Below are 5,901 nucleotides of genomic sequence, written 5' to 3' on the forward strand. Positions count from 1 at the left end.
GTGCCCTGTCCTGACTATGATAGGATAAAGGAAGTCTAGAGAGGATCCTAAACCAAAAGGACTTCATTCTGGGGAAACTGTGACCCAAGTCACAATCCGAACTTCGTGGCTGATGCTTCCTTCTTGAACGGACTACATTAAAACTTAAAACCCAGTAAATGAAGTTGCACTGACAGAGGGGAAAAGACAATTCAGATACATACTGTGTTGCCTCAAACAGTGGTGAATTATCTAGTAGGAAACTATAGAAAGCTGTATCAGTCCCCTTTCTTTTTGGCAAAATACCATATATTTGACAAAACTCTTGCCACTAACTGAAACAATTGCTGCTGAGGAGGCTGTATTTTATCATTTGAAATGCCAGCCCAGCTGTAAGAGTTCTATTAGATTGTCTGGCTCAATGTTTTATATTTATTCTTATCATTTAGGAGCATCAGATACTCATATCTTGGAAGGTGTCTCTTCAATAAATGTTTAGTACTCACACAACAAGTGATAACACTGCCCTGGAGTTAACTCAATTTCACAACCTGTGAGTTCAGAACATTATCATGGAAGGATCTGGGAGTTTATTCACATCAAATTGACCCATAATTAAGCTTGGCACTTGCATATATAAAATTTGTGATTTCTCTAGCTTTCTCTCCAAGATGTTCTATAATTCTTGCCTAGGCAGTCAGTCATCTGATTTTCCTATTCACTGCTGTTACAAACCCCTCACTTTATAAATGCATATATTGCATGGGCAGTTAGAGACAGGGCCCTTAGAAATAAATTTTAAGAATATATTCTAAAGAGATCCAAACTACTAGAAGACCAATAGTCCACATGTTGCAGTGTTACAAGCCAAAATGACTGCAGGGAGCAGAAAGAGGGGCCCTGGAACTTTTCCTCCTGTGGAGTTGAGGAGTAGTTGAAGAAGTGTAACCAGGCAGAAGGAGATGTTTGCAGAGAACTGCAGTGACTCATTAGCGTGGCAGCTATTTGGTTAACCAATTAAGAATTATATTGATTTACACAGCAGTTTTTAGAAATGCGTGTCAGTTTTATTGCAAATGCTTTTAATAACCAGTGGTGTTTCTAAATGGGTTTGGTCCAGGGAAATGGTTGCATTAGAAAACAGATTAATAAATGACTTCAACGGTTGATGTGGACAAAAAAGGATATATTTCCCAGGGAGTTATGTGGTCATGGACATCTAATTTGTAGACCCATATTAGCTACGATCTGCTTAAAAGTAGATAAAAAATTGTAATGATTTCCCAGTCTGTTGGAACTGAGCTCTTTTATTCTAGATGAAAAATACTGTTTTTTTAAACCTGTATTGGAATCTAAAGGTAAACTGTATTGCTTTTTGGCTTCTCCTTGAACAGGGTTTCAGCAAACCCATGTATTTTTCTGGGGGAAAAAAAAGTGACTTGAGATCTACTGAAATCCACTTGGAAAAGAACATGGGAAGGGGTTGAGCAAACCTATGGTGAAGACCATTCTAAGAAAGAAGACTGATTCTAGGACATGTGTTTAGTTTACAAGCAGCACTGATCATGAACCTGCTACACAGATGGCAAGGGAAATACTTTAAAGCACAGTAGATGAAGTAGGAGAATTTTACTAAATGGTTGTGTTTCCATGGAATTGACACTCAAGCCTTACTTTGCTCCTGCTAGATGGTTGCTGGCATGATCATGTTCATTGAGTAGAGACCAGAAATAGTTGGTATTGACGAAAGTGATGTGAAGAAAAATCTCGTTTTCTTGTCCTGATGATTGGAGATTTTGTAACTCTGAAAAAAACGAGTTTGGAATGCTTGTAACACCATCAGATTGAAACTGCCTGTTTCCTTAAAATGTTGTCCATTTTTTTTTAACATTTTATGACTGAACATAATTCTCAGCTATTCTTTTCCAAAGAAGGAGAAAAAGGCTCTTGATGGTCCTATTAATAGAAGGATGATAATTTAACCTGGGAGGAGAGATGTAACGTGAGGAAATTGGTTGTTGTTATAGGCAACTGTTATGCATTCCCAACGACTTTATCTGAAGTCTCCCTCTTCGAGGGAGAACTTGTTCTAGGGGAGCTGATCAGCTGCCTCCTGGCTTTTGCAGCTTGGCTGGAGACAGCCTTAGTACTTCCATTTGCTTAGATGCTGGATTATATGCAGGATTGTAACATTTCCTTACCCTTGCAGAGGTCTGGCCACACTTCTCCCACTACCACCATGAGCAGTTCCTTCCCACTGCCAGCTCATTTCCTTTGCTCTTCTGAATCCCATGTCAAATATTTTAATCTCCTCTCCAGCTCTGAGGTTCTCTGGTGTAAATTTTAGTGCTCACTGGCTAATGAATGTCTCTAAGCAGATGTTAAAACTAAATTAATAGTTTTAACTAGAACTGCATTTTTACTCCATAGCTCTGCTCATTTTTCTTTTGTCTCTGATGTCCATTGGGGAATGTTGCAGAGATTTGACAGAGGTTGAAGATATGAAAATACCGTCATTGCACCATGTTGATGTTCAGTGTACATAGCAAATTGAGGCAAGAGGACTCCCTGAAATTAGGATAACTTTCCAGCTGCTTGCACTCCATTTTGCACAGTTCATAAGGGCTGTTTAACACAGATTTCTCATTAGCACAATATTCTTGCATGTTAATGTTTTATAGGGCATTTTTTTTTTTTTGCCGCTATTATGGGCAATAAATGGTTTCCCTATAAGAAAATTCTTTCTTGATAAATGTGCTTATGAAACGGTTTTAACTCCTTACTGCTACTCAGAAATGTCATGTGCTATCCTAACTCTATCTTTGATTGTTTGCATTCATCTGCGAACATCAAAGAGCCCACACTGTTATTCTTCCTCAACCAGCTGTTGGCTTTATTATGCCAAATTCTGGTTTCCATAGACTGAAGCCATTCTTTTGATTATAAATGGATTAAAATTTGCTTTGTCACCTTACTGACTCCTAGAAGGGATTTTGCATATAGAGAAAAAACCCATAATTTTCTCAGAAGTAGTTTCTACAAACTACCTTGACACAGGTGAAAGATCTCTGCACCCACCATTCAGATTTCCCTAGACAATAAACAAGGGTGTAGTCCAGGCTGGAGAGTGGAGAAAGCACCATTTAAGATGATGACCTGCATGTTCTCAGAGCTGTAAGCACACCTGGGTAGCAACTGAAACAAGGAGCTAGACCAGAAAAACACTGGAGTGGAAGAGCTTTTGCCTGATCTGGTCTCAGATGGACAGGGAAGCACATGGTGTGGCAGATTAGATGTGCAGACAGGATGGTGCTTAACAAGTTCTGGTGGAAGCAAAGGGAGAGATGATTTACCAGCATGTAAAATAAATGGATGGTGCATGGAGATGTATCAGTAGGAGTACTGAGTCACAGCTCATCATCTGAAAACCTGGAAATTTTCAGTACTACAGCAACCCATTAGTTTGGGAATGAGGGGACAGTGATAAGTAATGCTTTCTGGAGCATATTATAAGAGAAGTGAGTTTTATCTTCTGTGTGTTTCCATCATATAAGTTTTCCTGTCAGATTTGGGAGAACAATATTTCACTTGGCTTTCAGTTTGTCTCTGAATCATTGTTACAATGGAATTTATTCTTCCAAGCCTGAATTGCTGAAGAAAAAAAAAGGCAGAGCTGTTTGGGAGGTGGGTGTTATAGAGGAGAGGAGGCGAAAAAAAAGGGTCTGTGCATGACTGATCTAATTTTCTGCATCTCACACATTCAAGGCAAGTACGATAGTGTCTGATTAATAGTCATTATTAAGTGACCAAAGGCTTATTTTCTGGGTTTGAAAATCAGAATCGAGAGAGCATTTCTCCTGTGATGGGCTAGATTCAACAGCAGCGTTGTGTAAGACCTGAAAGGAGCAATGACTTTTTTTGCAGAGGGAACAGTGTGCACCGGCCATGCTTCAGTGAAAAAGACAAGAACTTTCTGCCAGCATTTAATACATTTGTAACAGTTATAGGAAAGACACCTGTAGACAAAACATTATGTTTATGAAGGGCTTAGTGAAAAATGAACTCTTCTACACTAGAGGCATGTCAATGTGGTTTCTATTGCTGAGGTACTGTTTGAAGAGACACAGTCCTTGAAGTCATGAGCAGACCTTACCGTAGGTAACTGTGGAATTTCAGTATGATATGCACCAGTTGGTAACTCTTGGCATATTGATAGTTATATTTAATCAAAATTTAAGCAAGGAGGTAAAACTGAAAAACCTAATATTTTTGTCTCATGTACCACAAGCTCAAATAGAAAGAGGATAAACATACAATCTGGAGATAAAATATTATTCATTACTTAGCAGCCGTAAAAGCTTGCTCTGCATGTTTAACAAATGCTTTTTTAAGCAGAGCTACAGCACAACAATTTTCAGTGTTCACATTGTCTTCTGAATTATTGCACCAATGTGCCACTAGGTTGTTAAGTTTTGAAGAGAAAGACCAGGAATGTTTTCTTGGTTGGAGAAGATTAAAAAAGCATTTTCTACATGCCTGTATCAATTTTTATCCTCATCTCTTACGGGTTCGTTGATACTTTTTTTGGTGTAACTTTTGCTTGATTTTGATATTTTTACATTAGGAATGGCTGCAGATATGTTTAGGTATAATTGCTGTTTATTAATCCAGTGAAATTAAATTGTCCAAACTTCTCTCAGATAAGTACCTGTCTATGTTGCCATCAAAATATGTCTCTTATATTTGCTACTTTTACGGATTTCTGGTTTACTACTCATTAAATATTCAGGTAGTCTGGCGTCTCACTTATGAGATGTAAGAAGAGGAACTGAAAATAGCCCTAATTCTGCCAAAGACTAGACAAAGACAAGTGATTTTATTTTTGCACCTTACATCTTAATATGACTAGACTACAGCATGATATCATAGTCTGTAACATGACTGTATGGATTTCTGGCTTACCTTGAAAAGGTTGGGTCCCAAAATATTAGGATTAGAATAAAACATTTGGGAAAGATAAAGATTGTCTTAAACGAAGTGGAATCTATTGCTGTGAAAAGAATGAATGTCATATATTTTTATTATACAAATTTGAAAATGGTATCAGTCGGTGTGACGCTGCATCAACGCACTCAACTCCTCCCAACCCTCTTTTTAACTTGGTAGGGCACACTTTTAATGTCAACATCACCCACTTGACCAAAAAGATACAAACTCAAGAATTTAAATATCTCATATGTTTCCAAAATGCAAATACCTAAGGCAAAAGACAGAGAAGGAGAGAAGTGTTCGTAAGGATGGGCTGTTCTTCCATCAGTGCGAGAGCTCAGACAGCATGTGCACAACCTCAAGTTCAGCTGCAGTTTTAGTTACAACACAGGCATTTTGCTAACACTTTTCTGTATTTACCTGCTGCTTTTTTCGAATTTTTTAAGCATCGCAACCCAAATTTTTAAGAGCCGACCGCCTCCAGCTAGGTCATCTCTCACCGCCAGCTGTCAGAGACCCATCAACAACTGGGCTTCCAGCACGTTCCTGAACACGTAAATTATTTGCAGCGGCCAAGACTCCTCGTTTGTTTGGGCGGCAGAGCGGGGAGGCACTCGGAGCTCCTCCAGCGCCTGGCAAACGCCTCCCCGCCGCGGGGGCGGCGAACATCCCGGCGCTCGGGGGCTGCGGGCACAGGTGGGACGCGGCCCCGCTGTAGCAGCGCGGCCACCGCGGGAGCGTCACCGCCGCCTCCTCCCTTCCCCCGCAGAGCCCCAGCCCGAGCCCGCGGGCGGCTCCGGCGGGAGCCGCAGAGCCCCGCACTGGCGGAGGCCGCTGCGGTGAGCGGGGCCGGAGCGGGGGCGGTCCGGCGGCGGCGGCTCCGGCGGGGCCGGGGCGCGGACAGGTGGGTGGCGGCCGCGTCCCACCTGTGCC

At 40.9% G+C, this 5,901-nt stretch overlaps 1 long non-coding RNA gene across 1 annotated transcript in view; it reads left to right on the top strand.

Moving 5' to 3' along the window:
* The first annotated feature begins 5,171 nt into the window (after positions 1-5,171).
* Positions 5,172-5,901, top strand: part of LOC121667528 — a 77,895-nt gene continuing 77,165 nt past the window's right edge. The window contains exon 1 of the long non-coding RNA XR_006017086.1: positions 5,172-5,664. This is a non-coding gene — a long non-coding RNA (uncharacterized LOC121667528). The remainder of the gene's footprint in view (positions 5,665-5,901) is intronic.

Source organism: Corvus kubaryi, unplaced genomic scaffold, assembly GCF_017639235.1.
Source record: "Corvus kubaryi isolate FWS band 111438036 unplaced genomic scaffold, C.kubaryi_AGA036_p1.0 133, whole genome shotgun sequence".
Lineage (NCBI taxonomy): Eukaryota > Metazoa > Chordata > Aves > Passeriformes > Corvidae > Corvus > Corvus kubaryi.